Source organism: Anomaloglossus baeobatrachus, unplaced genomic scaffold, assembly GCF_048569485.1.
Source record: "Anomaloglossus baeobatrachus isolate aAnoBae1 unplaced genomic scaffold, aAnoBae1.hap1 Scaffold_3322, whole genome shotgun sequence".
NCBI lineage: Eukaryota > Metazoa > Chordata > Amphibia > Anura > Aromobatidae > Anomaloglossus > Anomaloglossus baeobatrachus.
In genome coordinates, this window is record NW_027442703.1 from 624 (window position 1) to 22,838 (window position 22,215).

The 22,215-nt window shown below is 46.9% G+C and overlaps 13 non-coding genes and 1 pseudogene across 13 annotated transcripts; all 14 read left to right on the top strand.

Moving 5' to 3' along the window:
- The first annotated feature begins 353 nt into the window (after nucleotides 1-353).
- On the top strand, nucleotides 354-544 carry LOC142270796 (U2 spliceosomal RNA). Its single transcript, XR_012736018.1, has one exon. It is a non-coding gene; the product is annotated as a U2 spliceosomal RNA (small nuclear RNA).
- A 1,386-nt stretch (nucleotides 545-1,930) lies between these two features.
- On the top strand, nucleotides 1,931-2,120 carry LOC142270850 (U2 spliceosomal RNA). Its single transcript, XR_012736064.1, has one exon. It is a non-coding gene; the product is annotated as a U2 spliceosomal RNA (small nuclear RNA).
- Nucleotides 2,121-3,508: 1,388 nt separating this feature from the next.
- On the top strand, nucleotides 3,509-3,699 carry LOC142270813 (U2 spliceosomal RNA). The gene has a single exon (XR_012736030.1). It is a non-coding gene; the product is annotated as a U2 spliceosomal RNA (small nuclear RNA).
- A 1,387-nt stretch (nucleotides 3,700-5,086) lies between these two features.
- On the top strand, nucleotides 5,087-5,277 carry LOC142270825 (U2 spliceosomal RNA). The gene has a single exon (XR_012736041.1). It is a non-coding gene; the product is annotated as a U2 spliceosomal RNA (small nuclear RNA).
- A 1,387-nt stretch (nucleotides 5,278-6,664) lies between these two features.
- Nucleotides 6,665-6,855, top strand: LOC142270837 (U2 spliceosomal RNA). Its single transcript, XR_012736052.1, has one exon. It is a non-coding gene; the product is annotated as a U2 spliceosomal RNA (small nuclear RNA).
- Nucleotides 6,856-8,242: 1,387 nt separating this feature from the next.
- Nucleotides 8,243-8,433, top strand: LOC142270849 (U2 spliceosomal RNA). Its single transcript, XR_012736063.1, has one exon. It is a non-coding gene; the product is annotated as a U2 spliceosomal RNA (small nuclear RNA).
- A 1,387-nt stretch (nucleotides 8,434-9,820) lies between these two features.
- On the top strand, nucleotides 9,821-10,011 carry LOC142270802 (U2 spliceosomal RNA). Its single transcript, XR_012736020.1, has one exon. It is a non-coding gene; the product is annotated as a U2 spliceosomal RNA (small nuclear RNA).
- Nucleotides 10,012-11,398: 1,387 nt separating this feature from the next.
- LOC142270803 (U2 spliceosomal RNA) lies at nucleotides 11,399-11,589 on the top strand. The gene has a single exon (XR_012736021.1). It is a non-coding gene; the product is annotated as a U2 spliceosomal RNA (small nuclear RNA).
- Nucleotides 11,590-12,976: 1,387 nt separating this feature from the next.
- LOC142270804 (U2 spliceosomal RNA) lies at nucleotides 12,977-13,167 on the top strand. Its single transcript, XR_012736022.1, has one exon. It is a non-coding gene; the product is annotated as a U2 spliceosomal RNA (small nuclear RNA).
- Nucleotides 13,168-14,554: 1,387 nt separating this feature from the next.
- On the top strand, nucleotides 14,555-14,696 carry LOC142270801 (U2 spliceosomal RNA; annotated as a pseudogene).
- A 697-nt stretch (nucleotides 14,697-15,393) lies between these two features.
- Nucleotides 15,394-15,588, top strand: LOC142270854 (U2 spliceosomal RNA). The gene has a single exon (XR_012736066.1). It is a non-coding gene; the product is annotated as a U2 spliceosomal RNA (small nuclear RNA).
- Nucleotides 15,589-16,975: 1,387 nt separating this feature from the next.
- On the top strand, nucleotides 16,976-17,166 carry LOC142270805 (U2 spliceosomal RNA). The gene has a single exon (XR_012736023.1). It is a non-coding gene; the product is annotated as a U2 spliceosomal RNA (small nuclear RNA).
- Nucleotides 17,167-18,553: 1,387 nt separating this feature from the next.
- On the top strand, nucleotides 18,554-18,744 carry LOC142270806 (U2 spliceosomal RNA). The gene has a single exon (XR_012736024.1). It is a non-coding gene; the product is annotated as a U2 spliceosomal RNA (small nuclear RNA).
- A 1,387-nt stretch (nucleotides 18,745-20,131) lies between these two features.
- Nucleotides 20,132-20,322, top strand: LOC142270807 (U2 spliceosomal RNA). Its single transcript, XR_012736025.1, has one exon. It is a non-coding gene; the product is annotated as a U2 spliceosomal RNA (small nuclear RNA).
- The last annotated feature ends 1,893 nt before the right edge of the window (nucleotides 20,323-22,215 follow it).

Here is a 22,215-nt window from a genome sequence, read left to right on the forward strand (position 1 = left end):
TTTGGGGATGATGAAAGGGCTTTCTACGGGTAAGGATGGCAAAGGGTGGCAGTGACGGAAAGTCAGGCAACCTGTCCTGTCCGTCTTTTTGTATCGTGAATTGGAAAGACTGCAAGGGGGAGGGGAGTTGCTTGCGCCCTAAAGGAGGAGTTATTCAGATTCATTGCAGTGGGCGGCGGCTGCAAAACGCACCATTCTTCTTGTTTTGGCTCTGCAAAGCAGCCTTTTCAAGGGTTGGCTTGGGTGACAAAATGTCTTGTGTAGGCGTGGGTTTGTCTCCCTCTCGCTCTCTCTCCCTAAGATGTGTCCGGCATAGGCCAGGGTGCCACTCGAGGCCCAAACCAATTCTGGTTATCGCTTCTCGGCCTTTTGGCTAAGATCAAGTGTAGTATCTGTTCTTATCAGTTTAATATCTGATACGTCCCCTATCTGGGGACCATATATTAAATGGATTTTTAGAACAGGGAGATGGAAAAAGAGCTTGCTCTGTCCACTCCACGCATTGACCTGGTATTGCAGTACCTCCAGGAACGGTGCACCCCTTCTTAACCCAGTTTCCAAAAGCAGAACTCAATTCACCTGATTCATATTAGCCCGATTTAATGAATTGGAAGAAAGCATACGTCTTCATATGCACCTCAATTTGGCCCATTCACTTTTCACACTTCCTCCTTTTGTTTTTTATCTTTCACACTTTTGACTTTCTTTATTCATCCAAATAGCAAACTCATCACCACTCAACCTGACCAACTCGGCTATGTCCCCGTGCTGCAGTTCTCTGTCTTATCTAGATCATTTGCAATTGAATGGAATAGATCCCTTTTGGACAAAGTGGATTCACCTGCTGCTGCAGTGACCACAGGTGTGATAACATCTAGAATTGGCATCTGGTGCGATCTCTCCGCTTCCACTCCAAAGAAAGTTACCTGTTTATTCCTATCATGCATTGGTTTTTGGGGTTTTCTTTGAGTAATGATGATCTCTTTAGTAGTCTGTTGGCGCCCTCTCCTGGAGGAATAGTTTGCTTGCTCTTGGACATTCTAAAAGAGAGGTCATGATAGACATTGAGCTTCTGAGCTCAATTGGGGACAGTCATGGGTGATGAATGTTTGCAACCTACTGCGAAGCCTCATACCGCAATATAAGGAACGTCAAATACTAAGAAAGGGCGGCCTATGAAAGAATTACTACTTTCAATAAGTACACTTAAACGGCTAATTGGGAATAGAAAAACTGTAAAAAGCCCTCTGAGAAAGCCCCCCTCTAACCTTTGATAGTAAGCTTTTCTGTAGTCTGCCTGTTGATGTATTTTCCGTTTGAACTGTGCACAACATGAAGAGACGGAACACTGGCGGCTTGTCACAATGCCCCCCGATGACATCACAATAGCGCTGCTGCCTAGAAAACAAGCTGCGCAGAAGAAGTTGTTCTTTGGGTGGGAGGGTGGGCTAGTGGAAGGAGGGGGCAATCTCTTTTTTTCCGGGTGGTAGGGGGATGACAGGAGAAGGGAAGCGGGTGGTGAGAAAGGTACAGAGGGCAGGGTTTGGGGGCTGGGAAGGAAAGGGAAAAGATTAGGGTTTGGGGATGATGAAAGGGCTTTCTACGGGTAAGGATGGCAAAGGGTGGCAGTGACGGAAAGTCAGGCAACCTGTCCTGTCCGTCTTTTTGTATCGTGAATTGGAAAGACTGCAAGGGGGAGGGGAGTTGCTTGCGCCCTAAAGGAGGAGTTATTCAGATTCATTGCAGTGGGCGGCGGCTGCAAAACGCACCATTCTTCTTGTTTTGGCTCTGCAAAGCAGCCTTTTCAAGGGTTGGCTTGGGTGACAAAATGTCTTGTGTAGGCGTGGGTTTGTCTCCCTCTCGCTCTCTCTCCCTAAGATGTGTCCGGCATAGGCCAGGGTGCCACTCGAGGCCCAAACCAATTCTGGTTATCGCTTCTCGGCCTTTTGGCTAAGATCAAGTGTAGTATCTGTTCTTATCAGTTTAATATCTGATACGTCCCCTATCTGGGGACCATATATTAAATGGATTTTAGAACAGGGAGATGGAAAAAGAGCTTGCTCTGTCCACTCCACGCATTGACCTGGTATTGCAGTACCTCCAGGAACGGTGCACCCCTTCTTAACCCAGTTTCCAAAAGCAGAACTCAATTCACCTGATTCATATTAGCCCGATTTAATGAATTGGAAGAAAGCATACGTCTTCATATGCACCTCAATTTGGCCCATTCACTTTTCACACTTCCTCCTTTTGTTTTTTATCTTTCACACTTTTGACTTTCTTTATTCATCCAAATAGCAAACTCATCACCACTCAACCTGACCAACTCGGCTATGTCCCCGTGCTGCAGTTCTCTGTCTTATCTAGATCATTTGCAATTGAATGGAATAGATCCCTTTTGGACAAAGTGGATTCACCTGCTGCTGCAGTGACCACAGGTGTGATAACATCTAGAATTGGCATCTGGTGCGATCTCTCCGCTTCCACTCCAAAGAAAGTTACCTGTTTATTCCTATCATGCATTGGTTTTTGGGGTTTTCTTTGAGTAATGATGATCTCTTTAGTAGTCTGTTGGCGCCCTCTCCTGGAGGAATAGTTTGCTTGCTCTTGGACATTCTAAAAGAGAGGTCATGATAGACATTGAGCTTCTGAGCTCAATTGGGGACAGTCATGGGTGATGAATGTTTGCAACCTACTGCGAAGCCTCATACCGCAATATAAGGAACGTCAAATACTAAGAAAGGGCGGCCTATGAAAGAATTACTACTTTCAATAAGTACACTTAAACGGCTAATTGGGAATAGAAAAACTGTAAAAAGCCCTCTGAGAAAGCCCCCCTCTAACCTTTGATAGTAAGCTTTTCTGTAGTCTGCCTGTTGATGTATTTTCCGTTTGAACTGTGCACAACATGAAGAGACGGAACACTGGCGGCTTGTCACAATGCCCCCCGATGACATCACAATAGCGCTGCTGCCTAGAAAACAAGCTGCGCAGAAGAAGTTGTTCTTTGGGTGGGAGGGTGGGCTAGTGGAAGGAGGGGGCAATCTCTTTTTTTCCCGGGTGGTAGGGGGATGACAGGAGAAGGGAAGCGGGTGGTGAGAAAGGTACAGAGGGCAGGGTTTGGGGGGCTGGGAAGGAAAGGGAAAAGATTAGGGTTTGGGGATGATGAAAGGGCTTTCTACGGGTAAGGATGGCAAAGGGTGGCAGTGACGGAAAGTCAGGCAACCTGTCCTGTCCGTCTTTTTGTATCGTGAATTGGAAAGACTGCAAGGGGGAGGGGAGTTGCTTGCGCCCTAAAGGAGGAGTTATTCAGATTCATTGCAGTGGGCGGCGGCTGCAAAACGCACCATTCTTCTTGTTTTGGCTCTGCAAAGCAGCCTTTTCAAGGGTTGGCTTGGGTGACAAAATGTCTTGTGTAGGCGTGGGTTTGTCTCCCTCTCGCTCTCTCTCCCTAAGATGTGTCCGGCATAGGCCAGGGTGCCACTCGAGGCCCAAACCAATTCTGGTTATCGCTTCTCGGCCTTTTGGCTAAGATCAAGTGTAGTATCTGTTCTTATCAGTTTAATATCTGATACGTCCCCTATCTGGGGACCATATATTAAATGGATTTTTAGAACAGGGAGATGGAAAAAGAGCTTGCTCTGTCCACTCCACGCATTGACCTGGTATTGCAGTACCTCCAGGAACGGTGCACCCCTTCTTAACCCAGTTTCCAAAAGCAGAACTCAATTCACCTGATTCATATTAGCCCGATTTAATGAATTGGAAGAAAGCATACGTCTTCATATGCACCTCAATTTGGCCCATTCACTTTTCACACTTCCTCCTTTTGTTTTTTATCTTTCACACTTTTGACTTTCTTTATTCATCCAAATAGCAAACTCATCACCACTCAACCTGACCAACTCGGCTATGTCCCCGTGCTGCAGTTCTCTGTCTTATCTAGATCATTTGCAATTGAATGGAATAGATCCCTTTTGGACAAAGTGGATTCACCTGCTGCTGCAGTGACCACAGGTGTGATAACATCTAGAATTGGCATCTGGTGCGATCTCTCCGCTTCCACTCCAAAGAAAGTTACCTGTTTATTCCTATCATGCATTGGTTTTTGGGGTTTTCTTTGAGTAATGATGATCTCTTTAGTAGTCTGTTGGCGCCCTCTCCTGGAGGAATAGTTTGCTTGCTCTTGGACATTCTAAAAGAGAGGTCATGATAGACATTGAGCTTCTGAGCTCAATTGGGGACAGTCATGGGTGATGAATGTTTGCAACCTACTGCGAAGCCTCATACCGCAATATAAGGAACGTCAAATACTAAGAAAGGGCGGCCTATGAAAGAATTACTACTTTCAATAAGTACACTTAAACGGCTAATTGGGAATAGAAAAACTGTAAAAAGCCCTCTGAGAAAGCCCCCCTCTAACCTTTGATAGTAAGCTTTTCTGTAGTCTGCCTGTTGATGTATTTTCCGTTTGAACTGTGCACAACATGAAGAGACGGAACACTGGCGGCTTGTCACAATGCCCCCCGATGACATCACAATAGCGCTGCTGCCTAGAAAACAAGCTGCGCAGAAGAAGTTGTTCTTTGGGTGGGAGGGTGGGCTAGTGGAAGGAGGGGGCAATCTCTTTTTTTCCCGGGTGGTAGGGGGATGACAGGAGAAGGGAAGCGGGTGGTGAGAAAGGTACAGAGGGCAGGGTTTGGGGGCTGGGAAGGAAAGGGAAAAGATTAGGGTTTGGGGATGATGAAAGGGCTTTCTACGGGTAAGGATGGCAAAGGGTGGCAGTGACGGAAAGTCAGGCAACCTGTCCTGTCCGTCTTTTTGTATCGTGAATTGGAAAGACTGCAAGGGGGAGGGGAGTTGCTTGCGCCCTAAAGGAGGAGTTATTCAGATTCATTGCAGTGGGCGGCGGCTGCAAAACGCACCATTCTTCTTGTTTTGGCTCTGCAAAGCAGCCTTTTCAAGGGTTGGCTTGGGTGACAAAATGTCTTGTGTAGGCGTGGGTTTGTCTCCCTCTCGCTCTCTCTCCCTAAGATGTGTCCGGCATAGGCCAGGGTGCCACTCGAGGCCCAAACCAATTCTGGTTATCGCTTCTCGGCCTTTTGGCTAAGATCAAGTGTAGTATCTGTTCTTATCAGTTTAATATCTGATACGTCCCCTATCTGGGGACCATATATTAAATGGATTTTTAGAACAGGGAGATGGAAAAAGAGCTTGCTCTGTCCACTCCACGCATTGACCTGGTATTGCAGTACCTCCAGGAACGGTGCACCCCTTCTTAACCCAGTTTCCAAAAGCAGAACTCAATTCACCTGATTCATATTAGCCCGATTTAATGAATTGGAAGAAAGCATACGTCTTCATATGCACCTCAATTTGGCCCATTCACTTTTCACACTTCCTCCTTTTGTTTTTTATCTTTCACACTTTTGACTTTCTTTATTCATCCAAATAGCAAACTCATCACCACTCAACCTGACCAACTCGGCTATGTCCCCGTGCTGCAGTTCTCTGTCTTATCTAGATCATTTGCAATTGAATGGAATAGATCCCTTTTGGACAAAGTGGATTCACCTGCTGCTGCAGTGACCACAGGTGTGATAACATCTAGAATTGGCATCTGGTGCGATCTCTCCGCTTCCACTCCAAAGAAAGTTACCTGTTTATTCCTATCATGCATTGGTTTTTGGGGTTTTCTTTGAGTAATGATGATCTCTTTAGTAGTCTGTTGGCGCCCTCTCCTGGAGGAATAGTTTGCTTGCTCTTGGACATTCTAAAAGAGAGGTCATGATAGACATTGAGCTTCTGAGCTCAATTGGGGACAGTCATGGGTGATGAATGTTTGCAACCTACTGCGAAGCCTCATACCGCAATATAAGGAACGTCAAATACTAAGAAAGGGCGGCCTATGAAAGAATTACTACTTTCAATAAGTACACTTAAACGGCTAATTGGGAATAGAAAAACTGTAAAAAGCCCTCTGAGAAAGCCCCCCTCTAACCTTTGATAGTAAGCTTTTCTGTAGTCTGCCTGTTGATGTATTTTCCGTTTGAACTGTGCACAACATGAAGAGACGGAACACTGGCGGCTTGTCACAATGCCCCCCGATGACATCACAATAGCGCTGCTGCCTAGAAAACAAGCTGCGCAGAAGAAGTTGTTCTTTGGGTGGGAGGGTGGGCTAGTGGAAGGAGGGGGCAATCTCTTTTTTTCCCGGGTGGTAGGGGGATGACAGGAGAAGGGAAGCGGGTGGTGAGAAAGGTACAGAGGGCAGGGTTTGGGGGCTGGGAAGGAAAGGGAAAAGATTAGGGTTTGGGGATGATGAAAGGGCTTTCTACGGGTAAGGATGGCAAAGGGTGGCAGTGACGGAAAGTCAGGCAACCTGTCCTGTCCGTCTTTTTGTATCGTGAATTGGAAAGACTGCAAGGGGGAGGGGAGTTGCTTGCGCCCTAAAGGAGGAGTTATTCAGATTCATTGCAGTGGGCGGCGGCTGCAAAACGCACCATTCTTCTTGTTTTGGCTCTGCAAAGCAGCCTTTTCAAGGGTTGGCTTGGGTGACAAAATGTCTTGTGTAGGCGTGGGTTTGTCTCCCTCTCGCTCTCTCTCCCTAAGATGTGTCCGGCATAGGCCAGGGTGCCACTCGAGGCCCAAACCAATTCTGGTTATCGCTTCTCGGCCTTTTGGCTAAGATCAAGTGTAGTATCTGTTCTTATCAGTTTAATATCTGATACGTCCCCTATCTGGGGACCATATATTAAATGGATTTTTAGAACAGGGAGATGGAAAAAGAGCTTGCTCTGTCCACTCCACGCATTGACCTGGTATTGCAGTACCTCCAGGAACGGTGCACCCCTTCTTAACCCAGTTTCCAAAAGCAGAACTCAATTCACCTGATTCATATTAGCCCGATTTAATGAATTGGAAGAAAGCATACGTCTTCATATGCACCTCAATTTGGCCCATTCACTTTTCACACTTCCTCCTTTTGTTTTTTATCTTTCACACTTTTGACTTTCTTTATTCATCCAAATAGCAAACTCATCACCACTCAACCTGACCAACTCGGCTATGTCCCCGTGCTGCAGTTCTCTGTCTTATCTAGATCATTTGCAATTGAATGGAATAGATCCCTTTTGGACAAAGTGGATTCACCTGCTGCTGCAGTGACCACAGGTGTGATAACATCTAGAATTGGCATCTGGTGCGATCTCTCCGCTTCCACTCCAAAGAAAGTTACCTGTTTATTCCTATCATGCATTGGTTTTTGGGGTTTTCTTTGAGTAATGATGATCTCTTTAGTAGTCTGTTGGCGCCCTCTCCTGGAGGAATAGTTTGCTTGCTCTTGGACATTCTAAAAGAGAGGTCATGATAGACATTGAGCTTCTGAGCTCAATTGGGGACAGTCATGGGTGATGAATGTTTGCAACCTACTGCGAAGCCTCATACCGCAATATAAGGAACGTCAAATACTAAGAAAGGGCGGCCTATGAAAGAATTACTACTTTCAATAAGTACACTTAAACGGCTAATTGGGAATAGAAAAACTGTAAAAAGCCCTCTGAGAAAGCCCCCCTCTAACCTTTGATAGTAAGCTTTTCTGTAGTCTGCCTGTTGATGTATTTTCCGTTTGAACTGTGCACAACATGAAGAGACGGAACACTGGCGGCTTGTCACAATGCCCCCCGATGACATCACAATAGCGCTGCTGCCTAGAAAACAAGCTGCGCAGAAGAAGTTGTTCTTTGGGTGGGAGGGTGGGCTAGTGGAAGGAGGGGGCAATCTCTTTTTTTCCCGGGTGGTAGGGGGATGACAGGAGAAGGGAAGCGGGTGGTGAGAAAGGTACAGAGGGCAGGGTTTGGGGGCTGGGAAGGAAAGGGAAAAGATTAGGGTTTGGGGATGATGAAAGGGCTTTCTACGGGTAAGGATGGCAAAGGGTGGCAGTGACGGAAAGTCAGGCAACCTGTCCTGTCCGTCTTTTTGTATCGTGAATTGGAAAGACTGCAAGGGGGAGGGGAGTTGCTTGCGCCCTAAAGGAGGAGTTATTCAGATTCATTGCAGTGGGCGGCGGCTGCAAAACGCACCATTCTTCTTGTTTTGGCTCTGCAAAGCAGCCTTTTCAAGGGTTGGCTTGGGTGACAAAATGTCTTGTGTAGGCGTGGGTTTGTCTCCCTCTCGCTCTCTCTCCCTAAGATGTGTCCGGCATAGGCCAGGGTGCCACTCGAGGCCCAAACCAATTCTGGTTATCGCTTCTCGGCCTTTTGGCTAAGATCAAGTGTAGTATCTGTTCTTATCAGTTTAATATCTGATACGTCCCCTATCTGGGGACCATATATTAAATGGATTTTTAGAACAGGGAGATGGAAAAAGAGCTTGCTCTGTCCACTCCACGCATTGACCTGGTATTGCAGTACCTCCAGGAACGGTGCACCCCTTCTTAACCCAGTTTCCAAAAGCAGAACTCAATTCACCTGATTCATATTAGCCCGATTTAATGAATTGGAAGAAAGCATACGTCTTCATATGCACCTCAATTTGGCCCATTCACTTTTCACACTTCCTCCTTTTGTTTTTTATCTTTCACACTTTTGACTTTCTTTATTCATCCAAATAGCAAACTCATCACCACTCAACCTGACCAACTCGGCTATGTCCCCGTGCTGCAGTTCTCTGTCTTATCTAGATCATTTGCAATTGAATGGAATAGATCCCTTTTGGACAAAGTGGATTCACCTGCTGCTGCAGTGACCACAGGTGTGATAACATCTAGAATTGGCATCTGGTGCGATCTCTCCGCTTCCACTCCAAAGAAAGTTACCTGTTTATTCCTATCATGCATTGGTTTTTGGGGTTTTCTTTGAGTAATGATGATCTCTTTAGTAGTCTGTTGGCGCCCTCTCCTGGAGGAATAGTTTGCTTGCTCTTGGACATTCTAAAAGAGAGGTCATGATAGACATTGAGCTTCTGAGCTCAATTGGGGACAGTCATGGGTGATGAATGTTTGCAACCTACTGCGAAGCCTCATACCGCAATATAAGGAACGTCAAATACTAAGAAAGGGCGGCCTATGAAAGAATTACTACTTTCAATAAGTACACTTAAACGGCTAATTGGGAATAGAAAAACTGTAAAAAGCCCTCTGAGAAAGCCCCCCTCTAACCTTTGATAGTAAGCTTTTCTGTAGTCTGCCTGTTGATGTATTTTCCGTTTGAACTGTGCACAACATGAAGAGACGGAACACTGGCGGCTTGTCACAATGCCCCCCGATGACATCACAATAGCGCTGCTGCCTAGAAAACAAGCTGCGCAGAAGAAGTTGTTCTTTGGGTGGGAGGGTGGGCTAGTGGAAGGAGGGGGCAATCTCTTTTTTTCCCGGGTGGTAGGGGGATGACAGGAGAAGGGAAGCGGGTGGTGAGAAAGGTACAGAGGGCAGGGTTTGGGGGCTGGGAAGGAAAGGGAAAAGATTAGGGTTTGGGGATGATGAAAGGGCTTTCTACGGGTAAGGATGGCAAAGGGTGGCAGTGACGGAAAGTCAGGCAACCTGTCCTGTCCGTCTTTTTGTATCGTGAATTGGAAAGACTGCAAGGGGGAGGGGAGTTGCTTGCGCCCTAAAGGAGGAGTTATTCAGATTCATTGCAGTGGGCGGCGGCTGCAAAACGCACCATTCTTCTTGTTTTGGCTCTGCAAAGCAGCCTTTTCAAGGGTTGGCTTGGGTGACAAAATGTCTTGTGTAGGCGTGGGTTTGTCTCCCTCTCGCTCTCTCTCCCTAAGATGTGTCCGGCATAGGCCAGGGTGCCACTCGAGGCCCAAACCAATTCTGGTTATCGCTTCTCGGCCTTTTGGCTAAGATCAAGTGTAGTATCTGTTCTTATCAGTTTAATATCTGATACGTCCCCTATCTGGGGACCATATATTAAATGGATTTTTAGAACAGGGAGATGGAAAAAGAGCTTGCTCTGTCCACTCCACGCATTGACCTGGTATTGCAGTACCTCCAGGAACGGTGCACCCCTTCTTAACCCAGTTTCCAAAAGCAGAACTCAATTCACCTGATTCATATTAGCCCGATTTAATGAATTGGAAGAAAGCATACGTCTTCATATGCACCTCAATTTGGCCCATTCACTTTTCACACTTCCTCCTTTTGTTTTTTATCTTTCACACTTTTGACTTTCTTTATTCATCCAAATAGCAAACTCATCACCACTCAACCTGACCAACTCGGCTATGTCCCCGTGCTGCAGTTCTCTGTCTTATCTAGATCATTTGCAATTGAATGGAATAGATCCCTTTTGGACAAAGTGGATTCACCTGCTGCTGCAGTGACCACAGGTGTGATAACATCTAGAATTGGCATCTGGTGCGATCTCTCCGCTTCCACTCCAAAGAAAGTTACCTGTTTATTCCTATCATGCATTGGTTTTTGGGGTTTTCTTTGAGTAATGATGATCTCTTTAGTAGTCTGTTGGCGCCCTCTCCTGGAGGAATAGTTTGCTTGCTCTTGGACATTCTAAAAGAGAGGTCATGATAGACATTGAGCTTCTGAGCTCAATTGGGGACAGTCATGGGTGATGAATGTTTGCAACCTACTGCGAAGCCTCATACCGCAATATAAGGAACGTCAAATACTAAGAAAGGGCGGCCTATGAAAGAATTACTACTTTCAATAAGTACACTTAAACGGCTAATTGGGAATAGAAAAACTGTAAAAAGCCCTCTGAGAAAGCCCCCCTCTAACCTTTGATAGTAAGCTTTTCTGTAGTCTGCCTGTTGATGTATTTTCCGTTTGAACTGTGCACAACATGAAGAGACGGAACACTGGCGGCTTGTCACAATGCCCCCCGATGACATCACAATAGCGCTGCTGCCTAGAAAACAAGCTGCGCAGAAGAAGTTGTTCTTTGGGTGGGAGGGTGGGCTAGTGGAAGGAGGGGGCAATCTCTTTTTTTCCCGGGTGGTAGGGGGATGACAGGAGAAGGGAAGCGGGTGGTGAGAAAGGTACAGAGGGCAGGGTTTGGGGGCTGGGAAGGAAAGGGAAAAGATTAGGGTTTGGGGATGATGAAAGGGCTTTCTACGGGTAAGGATGGCAAAGGGTGGCAGTGACGGAAAGTCAGGCAACCTGTCCTGTCCGTCTTTTTGTATCGTGAATTGGAAAGACTGCAAGGGGGAGGGGAGTTGCTTGCGCCCTAAAGGAGGAGTTATTCAGATTCATTGCAGTGGGCGGCGGCTGCAAAACGCACCATTCTTCTTGTTTTGGCTCTGCAAAGCAGCCTTTTCAAGGGTTGGCTTGGGTGACAAAATGTCTTGTGTAGGCGTGGGTTTGTCTCCCTCTCGCTCTCTCTCCCTAAGATGTGTCCGGCATAGGCCAGGGTGCCACTCGAGGCCCAAACCAATTCTGGTTATCGCTTCTCGGCCTTTTGGCTAAGATCAAGTGTAGTATCTGTTCTTATCAGTTTAATATCTGATACGTCCCCTATCTGGGGACCATATATTAAATGGATTTTTAGAACAGGGAGATGGAAAAAGAGCTTGCTCTGTCCACTCCACGCATTGACCTGGTATTGCAGTACCTCCAGGAACGGTGCACCCCTTCTTAACCCAGTTTCCAAAAGCAGAACTCAATTCACCTGATTCATATTAGCCCGATTTAATGAATTGGAAGAAAGCATACGTCTTCATATGCACCTCAATTTGGCCCATTCACTTTTCACACTTCCTCCTTTTGTTTTTTATCTTTCACACTTTTGACTTTCTTTATTCATCCAAATAGCAAACTCATCACCACTCAACCTGACCAACTCGGCTATGTCCCCGTGCTGCAGTTCTCTGTCTTATCTAGATCATTTGCAATTGAATGGAATAGATCCCTTTTGGACAAAGTGGATTCACCTGCTGCTGCAGTGACCACAGGTGTGATAACATCTAGAATTGGCATCTGGTGCGATCTCTCCGCTTCCACTCCAAAGAAAGTTACCTGTTTATTCCTATCATGCATTGGTTTTTGGGGTTTTCTTTGAGTAATGATGATCTCTTTAGTAGTCTGTTGGCGCCCTCTCCTGGAGGAATAGTTTGCTTGCTCTTGGACATTCTAAAAGAGAGGTCATGATAGACATTGAGCTTCTGAGCTCAATTGGGGACAGTCATGGGTGATGAATGTTTGCAACCTACTGCGAAGCCTCATACCGCAATATAAGGAACGTCAAATACTAAGAAAGGGCGGCCTATGAAAGAATTACTACTTTCAATAAGTACACTTAAACGGCTAATTGGGAATAGAAAAACTGTAAAAAGCCCTCTGAGAAAGCCCCCCTCTAACCTTTGATAGTAAGCTTTTCTGTAGTCTGCCTGTTGATGTATTTTCCGTTTGAACTGTGCACAACATGAAGAGACGGAACACTGGCGGCTTGTCACAATGCCCCCCGATGACATCACAATAGCGCTGCTGCCTAGAAAACAAGCTGCGCAGAAGAAGTTGTTCTTTGGGTGGGAGGGTGGGCTAGTGGAAGGAGGGGGCAATCTCTTTTTTTCCCGGGTGGTAGGGGGATGACAGGAGAAGGGAAGCGGGTGGTGAGAAAGGTACAGAGGGCAGGGTTTGGGGGCTGGGAAGGCAAGGGAAAAGATTAGGGTTTGGGGATGATGAAAGGGCTTTCTACGGGTAAGGATGGCAAAGGGTGGCAGTGACGGAAAGTCAGGCAACCTGTCCTGTCCGTCTTTTTGTATCGTGAATTGGAAAGACTGCAAGGGGGAGGGGAGTTGCTTGCGCCCTAAAGGAGGAGTTATTCAGATTCATTGCAGTGGGCGGCGGCTGCAAAACGCACCATTCTTCTTGTTTTGGCTCTGCAAAGCAGCCTTTTCAAGGGTTGGCTTGGGTGACAAAATGTCTTGTGTAGGCGTGGGTTTGTCTCCCTCTCGCTCTCTCTCCCTAAGATGTGTCCGGCATAGGCCAGGGTGCCACTCGAGGCCCAAACCAATTCTGGTTATCGCTTCTCGGCCTTTTGGCTAAGATCAAGTGTAGTATCTGTTCTTATCAGTTTAATATCTGATACGTCCCCTATCTGGGGACCATATATTAAATGGATTTTTAGAACAGGGAGATGGAAAAAGAGCTTGCTCTGTCCACTCCACGCATTGACCTGGTATTGCAGTACCTCCAGGAACGGTGCACCCCTTCTTAACCCAGTTTCCAAAAGCAGAACTCAATTCACCTGATTCATATTAGCCCGATTTAATGAATTGGAAGAAAGCATACGTCTTCATATGCACCTCAATTTGGCCCATTCACTTTTCACACTTCCTCCTTTTGTTTTTTATCTTTCACACTTTTGACTTTCTTTATTCATCCAAATAGCAAACTCATCACCACTCAACCTGACCAACTCGGCTATGTCCCCGTGCTGCAGTTCTCTGTCTTATCTAGATCATTTGCAATTGAATGGAATAGATCCCTTTTGGACAAAGTGGATTCACCTGCTGCTGCAGTGACCACAGGTGTGATAACATCTAGAATTGGCATCTGGTGCGATCTCTCCGCTTCCACTCCAAAGAAAGTTACCTGTTTATTCCTATCATGCATTGGTTTTTGGGGTTTTCTTTGAGTAATGATGATCTCTTTAGTAGTCTGTTGGCGCCCTCTCCTGGAGGAATAGTTTGCTTGCTCTTGGACATTCTAAAAGAGAGGTCATGATAGACATTGAGCTTCTGAGCTCAATTGGGGACAGTCATGGGTGATGAATGTTTGCAACCTACTGCGAAGCCTCATACCGCAATATAAGGAACGTCAAATACTAAGAAAGGGCGGCCTATGAAAGAATTACTACTTTCAATAAGTACACTTAAACGGCTAATTGGGAATAGAAAAACTGTAAAAAGCCCTCTGAGAAAGCCCCCCTCTAACCTTTGATAGTAAGCTTTTCTGTAGTCTGCCTGTTGATGTATTTTCCGTTTGAACTGTGCACAACATGAAGAGACGGAACACTGGCGGCTTGTCACAATGCCCCCCGATGACATCACAATAGCGCTGCTGCCTAGAAAACAAGCTGCGCAGAAGAAGTTGTTCTTTGGGTGGGAGGGTGGGCTAGTGGAAGGAGGGGGCAATCTCTTTTTTTCCCGGGTGGTAGGGGGATGACAGGAGAAGGGAAGCGGGTGGTGAGAAAGGTACAGAGGGCAGGGTTTGGGGGCTGGGAAGGAAAGGGAAAAGATTAGGGTTTGGGGATGATGAAAGGGCTTTCTACGGGTAAGGATGGCAAAGGGTGGCAGTGACGGAAAGTCAGGCAACCTGTCCTGTCCGTCTTTTTGTATCGTGAATTGGAAAGACTGCAAGGGGGAGGGGAGTTGCTTGCGCCCTAAAGGAGGAGTTATTCAGATTCATTGCAGTGGGCGGCGGCTGCAAAACGCACCATTCTTCTTGTTTTGGCTCTGCAAAGCAGCCTTTTCAAGGGTTGGCTTGGGTGACAAAATGTCTTGTGTAGGCGTGGGTTTGTCTCCCTCTCGCTCTCTCTCCCTAAGATGTGTCCGGCATAGGCCAGGGTGCCACTCGAGGCCCAAACCAATTCTGGTTATCGCTTCTCGGCCTTTTGGCTAAGATCAAGTGTAGTATCGTTCGAAAAGGTGGTTTAAGGCTCCGGCCACCTTAGTACAATGATGCAATGCACACTGGAAGGTTGCGCTTGTTAGTACTTTGGGAGGATAGTATATCCATCTAGAGGAAACCATGGCCCTACCAGGATCGAGGCTATTAGACTGAGTAAGTGTGGGGGTTATGGTGCAATGTGCCCCAGGAATGGACACCCTGGAGGGAGTCTGAACTTGCTAGGTTGGGACCCTGGTAAGCCTCAGACTCTGTCGCACGCCGCGCCTTGCCTATTCATACTTTCCAAGCATATTGCCCTATCCCGGCCTTCTGGCTAAGAAGGGAAATTTTTATAATCCCGGTCGGAGGTCCGGTCAGCTTTGGGCTGAGAAACCAACACCCGGTTGGAGGTCCGGGTCAGCTTTGGCTGAGAAACCAACACCCGGTTGGAGGTCCGGTTAGCCTTGGGCTGAGAAACCAACACCCGGTTGGAGGTCCGGTCAGCCTTGGGCTGAGAAACCAACACCCGGTTGGAGGTCCGGTCAGCCTTGGGCTGAGAAACCAACACCGGTTGACGGTCCGGGCAGTCTCGGCTGCGAAACCAACGACTAGTAGCTCCCTACTCCACTTGGGTAAGATGCCTCGGTGGACGCTGGGAGCAACAACAAGGCTCAACCAGGCTTCGGCTTGGGGGAGCACCGAAGATCCCTGACCCTCGCTGTGGCCTTCTGGCTCGGAGGGACGGGGTTGATTTTTGGGGATCCTCTTCTCACGGAGGGGTCCACACGAATCCTAGCCTTTGCACTGTTTTTGGTGTGACTTCGGTCATGCATTTTTGCGGTGCTTTGGAAAGCTTCATTAAATCAAAATCTGTTCTTATCAGTTTAATATCTGATACGTCCCCTATCTGGGGACCATATATTAAATGGATTTTTAGAACAGGGAGATGGAAAAAGAGCTTGCTCTGTCCACTCCACGCATTGACCTGGTATTGCAGTACCTCCAGGAACGGTGCACCCCTTCTTAACCCAGTTTCCAAAAGCAGAACTCAATTCACCTGATTCATATTAGCCCGATTTAATGAATTGGAAGAAAGCATACGTCTTCATATGCACCTCAATTTGGCCCATTCACTTTTCACACTTCCTCCTTTTGTTTTTTATCTTTCACACTTTTGACTTTCTTTATTCATCCAAATAGCAAACTCATCACCACTCAACCTGACCAACTCGGCTATGTCCCCGTGCTGCAGTTCTCTGTCTTATCTAGATCATTTGCAATTGAATGGAATAGATCCCTTTTGGACAAAGTGGATTCACCTGCTGCTGCAGTGACCACAGGTGTGATAACATCTAGAATTGGCATCTGGTGCGATCTCTCCGCTTCCACTCCAAAGAAAGTTACCTGTTTATTCCTATCATGCATTGGTTTTTGGGGTTTTCTTTGAGTAATGATGATCTCTTTAGTAGTCTGTTGGCGCCCTCTCCTGGAGGAATAGTTTGCTTGCTCTTGGACATTCTAAAAGAGAGGTCATGATAGACATTGAGCTTCTGAGCTCAATTGGGGACAGTCATGGGTGATGAATGTTTGCAACCTACTGCGAAGCCTCATACCGCAATATAAGGAACGTCAAATACTAAGAAAGGGCGGCCTATGAAAGAATTACTACTTTCAATAAGTACACTTAAACGGCTAATTGGGAATAGAAAAACTGTAAAAAGCCCTCTGAGAAAGCCCCCCTCTAACCTTTGATAGTAAGCTTTTCTGTAGTCTGCCTGTTGATGTATTTTCCGTTTGAACTGTGCACAACATGAAGAGACGGAACACTGGCGGCTTGTCACAATGCCCCCCGATGACATCACAATAGCGCTGCTGCCTAGAAAACAAGCTGCGCAGAAGAAGTTGTTCTTTGGGTGGGAGGGTGGGCTAGTGGAAGGAGGGGGCAATCTCTTTTTTTCCCGGGTGGTAGGGGGATGACAGGAGAAGGGAAGCGGGTGGTGAGAAAGGTACAGAGGGCAGGGTTTGGGGGCTGGGAAGGAAAGGGAAAAGATTAGGGTTTGGGGATGATGAAAGGGCTTTCTACGGGTAAGGATGGCAAAGGGTGGCAGTGACGGAAAGTCAGGCAACCTGTCCTGTCCGTCTTTTTGTATCGTGAATTGGAAAGACTGCAAGGGGGAGGGGAGTTGCTTGCGCCCTAAAGGAGGAGTTATTCAGATTCATTGCAGTGGGCGGCGGCTGCAAAACGCACCATTCTTCTTGTTTTGGCTCTGCAAAGCAGCCTTTTCAAGGGTTGGCTTGGGTGACAAAATGTCTTGTGTAGGCGTGGGTTTGTCTCCCTCTCGCTCTCTCTCCCTAAGATGTGTCCGGCATAGGCCAGGGTGCCACTCGAGGCCCAAACCAATTCTGGTTATCGCTTCTCGGCCTTTTGGCTAAGATCAAGTGTAGTATCTGTTCTTATCAGTTTAATATCTGATACGTCCCCTATCTGGGGACCATATATTAAATGGATTTTTAGAACAGGGAGATGGAAAAAGAGCTTGCTCTGTCCACTCCACGCATTGACCTGGTATTGCAGTACCTCCAGGAACGGTGCACCCCTTCTTAACCCAGTTTCCAAAAGCAGAACTCAATTCACCTGATTCATATTAGCCCGATTTAATGAATTGGAAGAAAGCATACGTCTTCATATGCACCTCAATTTGGCCCATTCACTTTTCACACTTCCTCCTTTTGTTTTTTATCTTTCACACTTTTGACTTTCTTTATTCATCCAAATAGCAAACTCATCACCACTCAACCTGACCAACTCGGCTATGTCCCCGTGCTGCAGTTCTCTGTCTTATCTAGATCATTTGCAATTGAATGGAATAGATCCCTTTTGGACAAAGTGGATTCACCTGCTGCTGCAGTGACCACAGGTGTGATAACATCTAGAATTGGCATCTGGTGCGATCTCTCCGCTTCCACTCCAAAGAAAGTTACCTGTTTATTCCTATCATGCATTGGTTTTTGGGGTTTTCTTTGAGTAATGATGATCTCTTTAGTAGTCTGTTGGCGCCCTCTCCTGGAGGAATAGTTTGCTTGCTCTTGGACATTCTAAAAGAGAGGTCATGATAGACATTGAGCTTCTGAGCTCAATTGGGGACAGTCATGGGTGATGAATGTTTGCAACCTACTGCGAAGCCTCATACCGCAATATAAGGAACGTCAAATACTAAGAAAGGGCGGCCTATGAAAGAATTACTACTTTCAATAAGTACACTTAAACGGCTAATTGGGAATAGAAAAACTGTAAAAAGCCCTCTGAGAAAGCCCCCCTCTAACCTTTGATAGTAAGCTTTTCTGTAGTCTGCCTGTTGATGTATTTTCCGTTTGAACTGTGCACAACATGAAGAGACGGAACACTGGCGGCTTGTCACAATGCCCCCCGATGACATCACAATAGCGCTGCTGCCTAGAAAACAAGCTGCGCAGAAGAAGTTGTTCTTTGGGTGGGAGGGTGGGCTAGTGGAAGGAGGGGGCAATCTCTTTTTTTCCCGGGTGGTAGGGGGATGACAGGAGAAGGGAAGCGGGTGGTGAGAAAGGTACAGAGGGCAGGGTTTGGGGGCTGGGAAGGAAAGGGAAAAGATTAGGGTTTGGGGATGATGAAAGGGCTTTCTACGGGTAAGGATGGCAAAGGGTGGCAGTGACGGAAAGTCAGGCAACCTGTCCTGTCCGTCTTTTTGTATCGTGAATTGGAAAGACTGCAAGGGGGAGGGGAGTTGCTTGCGCCCTAAAGGAGGAGTTATTCAGATTCATTGCAGTGGGCGGCGGCTGCAAAACGCACCATTCTTCTTGTTTTGGCTCTGCAAAGCAGCCTTTTCAAGGGTTGGCTTGGGTGACAAAATGTCTTGTGTAGGCGTGGGTTTGTCTCCCTCTCGCTCTCTCTCCCTAAGATGTGTCCGGCATAGGCCAGGGTGCCACTCGAGGCCCAAACCAATTCTGGTTATCGCTTCTCGGCCTTTTGGCTAAGATCAAGTGTAGTATCTGTTCTTATCAGTTTAATATCTGATACGTCCCCTATCTGGGGACCATATATTAAATGGATTTTTAGAACAGGGAGATGGAAAAAGAGCTTGCTCTGTCCACTCCACGCATTGACCTGGTATTGCAGTACCTCCAGGAACGGTGCACCCCTTCTTAACCCAGTTTCCAAAAGCAGAACTCAATTCACCTGATTCATATTAGCCCGATTTAATGAATTGGAAGAAAGCATACGTCTTCATATGCACCTCAATTTGGCCCATTCACTTTTCACACTTCCTCCTTTTGTTTTTTATCTTTCACACTTTTGACTTTCTTTATTCATCCAAATAGCAAACTCATCACCACTCAACCTGACCAACTCGGCTATGTCCCCGTGCTGCAGTTCTCTGTCTTATCTAGATCATTTGCAATTGAATGGAATAGATCCCTTTTGGACAAAGTGGATTCACCTGCTGCTGCAGTGACCACAGGTGTGATAACATCTAGAATTGGCATCTGGTGCGATCTCTCCGCTTCCACTCCAAAGAAAGTTACCTGTTTATTCCTATCATGCATTGGTTTTTGGGGTTTTCTTTGAGTAATGATGATCTCTTTAGTAGTCTGTTGGCGCCCTCTCCTGGAGGAATAGTTTGCTTGCTCTTGGACATTCTAAAAGAGAGGTCATGATAGACATTGAGCTTCTGAGCTCAATTGGGGACAGTCATGGGTGATGAATGTTTGCAACCTACTGCGAAGCCTCATACCGCAATATAAGGAACGTCAAATACTAAGAAAGGGCGGCCTATGAAAGAATTACTACTTTCAATAAGTACACTTAAACGGCTAATTGGGAATAGAAAAACTGTAAAAAGCCCTCTGAGAAAGCCCCCCTCTAACCTTTGATAGTAAGCTTTTCTGTAGTCTGCCTGTTGATGTATTTTCCGTTTGAACTGTGCACAACATGAAGAGACGGAACACTGGCGGCTTGTCACAATGCCCCCCGATGACATCACAATAGCGCTGCTGCCTAGAAAACAAGCTGCGCAGAAGAAGTTGTTCTTTGGGTGGGAGGGTGGGCTAGTGGAAGGAGGGGGCAATCTCTTTTTTTCCCGGGTGGTAGGGGGATGACAGGAGAAGGGAAGCGGGTGGTGAGAAAGGTACAGAGGGCAGGGTTTGGGGGCTGGGAAGGAAAGGGAAAAGATTAGGGTTTGGGGATGATGAAAGGGCTTTCTACGGGTAAGGATGGCAAAGGGTGGCAGTGACGGAAAGTCAGGCAACCTGTCCTGTCCGTCTTTTTGTATCGTGAATTGGAAAGACTGCAAGGGGGAGGGGAGTTGCTTGCGCCCTAAAGGAGGAGTTATTCAGATTCATTGCAGTGGGCGGCGGCTGCAAAACGCACCATTCTTCTTGTTTTGGCTCTGCAAAGCAGCCTTTTCAAGGGTTGGCTTGGGTGACAAAATGTCTTGTGTAGGCGTGGGTTTGTCTCCCTCTCGCTCTCTCTCCCTAAGATGTGTCCGGCATAGGCCAGGGTGCCACTCGAGGCCCAAACCAATTCTGGTTATCGCTTCTCGGCCTTTTGGCTAAGATCAAGTGTAGTATCTGTTCTTATCAGTTTAATATCTGATACGTCCCCTATCTGGGGACCATATATTAAATGGATTTTTAGAACAGGGAGATGGAAAAAGAGCTTGCTCTGTCCACTCCACGCATTGACCTGGTATTGCAGTACCTCCAGGAACGGTGCACCCCTTCTTAACCCAGTTTCCAAAAGCAGAACTCAATTCACCTGATTCATATTAGCCCGATTTAATGAATTGGAAGAAAGCATACGTCTTCATATGCACCTCAATTTGGCCCATTCACTTTTCACACTTCCTCCTTTTGTTTTTTATCTTTCACACTTTTGACTTTCTTTATTCATCCAAATAGCAAACTCATCACCACTCAACCTGACCAACTCGGCTATGTCCCCGTGCTGCAGTTCTCTGTCTTATCTAGATCATTTGCAATTGAATGGAATAGATCCCTTTTGGACAAAGTGGATTCACCTGCTGCTGCAGTGACCACAGGTGTGATAACATCTAGAATTGGCATCTGGTGCGATCTCTCCGCTTCCACTCCAAAGAAAGTTACCTGTTTATTCCTATCATGCATTGGTTTTTGGGGTTTTCTTTGAGTAATGATGATCTCTTTAGTAGTCTGTTGGCGCCCTCTCCTGGAGGAATAGTTTGCTTGCTCTTGGACATTCTAAAAGAGAGGTCATGATAGACATTGAGCTTCTGAGCTCAATTGGGGACAGTCATGGGTGATGAATGTTTGCAACCTACTGCGAAGCCTCATACCGCAATATAAGGAACGTCAAATACTAAGAAAGGGCGGCCTATGAAAGAATTACTACTTTCAATAAGTACACTTAAACGGCTAATTGGGAATAGAAAAACTGTAAAAAGCCCTCTGAGAAAGCCCCCCTCTAACCTTTGATAGTAAGCTTTTCTGTAGTCTGCCTGTTGATGTATTTTCCGTTTGAACTGTGCACAACATGAAGAGACGGAACACTGGCGGCTTGTCACAATGCCCCCCGATGACATCACAATAGCGCTGCTGCCTAGAAAACAAGCTGCGCAGAAGAAGTTGTTCTTTGGGTGGGAGGGTGGGCTAGTGGAAGGAGGGGGCAATCTCTTTTTTTCCCGGGTGGTAGGGGGATGACAGGAGAAGGGAAGCGGGTGGTGAGAAAGGTACAGAGGGCAGGGTTTGGGGGCTGGGAAGGAAAGGGAAAAGATTAGGGTTTGGGGATGATGAAAGGGCTTTCTACGGGTAAGGATGGCAAAGGGTGGCAGTGACGGAAAGTCAGGCAACCTGTCCTGTCCGTCTTTTTGTATCGTGAATTGGAAAGACTGCAAGGGGGAGGGGAGTTGCTTGCGCCCTAAAGGAGGAGTTATTCAGATTCATTGCAGTGGGCGGCGGCTGCAAAACGCACCATTCTTCTTGTTTTGGCTCTGCAAAGCAGCCTTTTCAAGGGTTGGCTTGGGTGACAAAATGTCTTGTGTAGGCGTGGGTTTGTCTCCCTCTCGCTCTCTCTCCCTAAGATGTGTCCGGCATAGGCCAGGGTGCCACTCGAGGCCCAAACCAATTCTGGTTATCGCTTCTCGGCCTTTTGGCTAAGATCAAGTGTAGTGTTGTTCGAAGAGGTGGTTTAAGCTCCAGGCCACCTTAGTACAATGATACAATGCACACTGGAAGGTTGCGCTTGCTAGTACTCTGGGTGGATAGTATATTCATCTAGAGGAAAACATGGCCCTACCAGGATCGAGGCTATTAGACTGAGTAAGGGTGGGGGGCTATGGTACAACGTGCCCCAGGACTGACGACCCTGGAGTGAGTCTGAGCTTGCTGGCTTGGGACCCCGGCAAGCCTTGGGCTCTGTAGCACACCGTACCTTGCCTTTTCATACTTTTTGAGCATATTACCCTATCCCGGCCTTCTGGCTAGGAAGGGAAATTTTTATAATCCCGGTCGGAGGTCTGGTCAGCTTTGGGCTGAGAAACTAACACCCGGTTGGAGGTCTGGGTCAGCTTCGGCTGAGAAACCAACACCCGGTTGGAGGTCTGGGTCAGCTTCGGCTGAGAAACCAACACCCGGTTGGA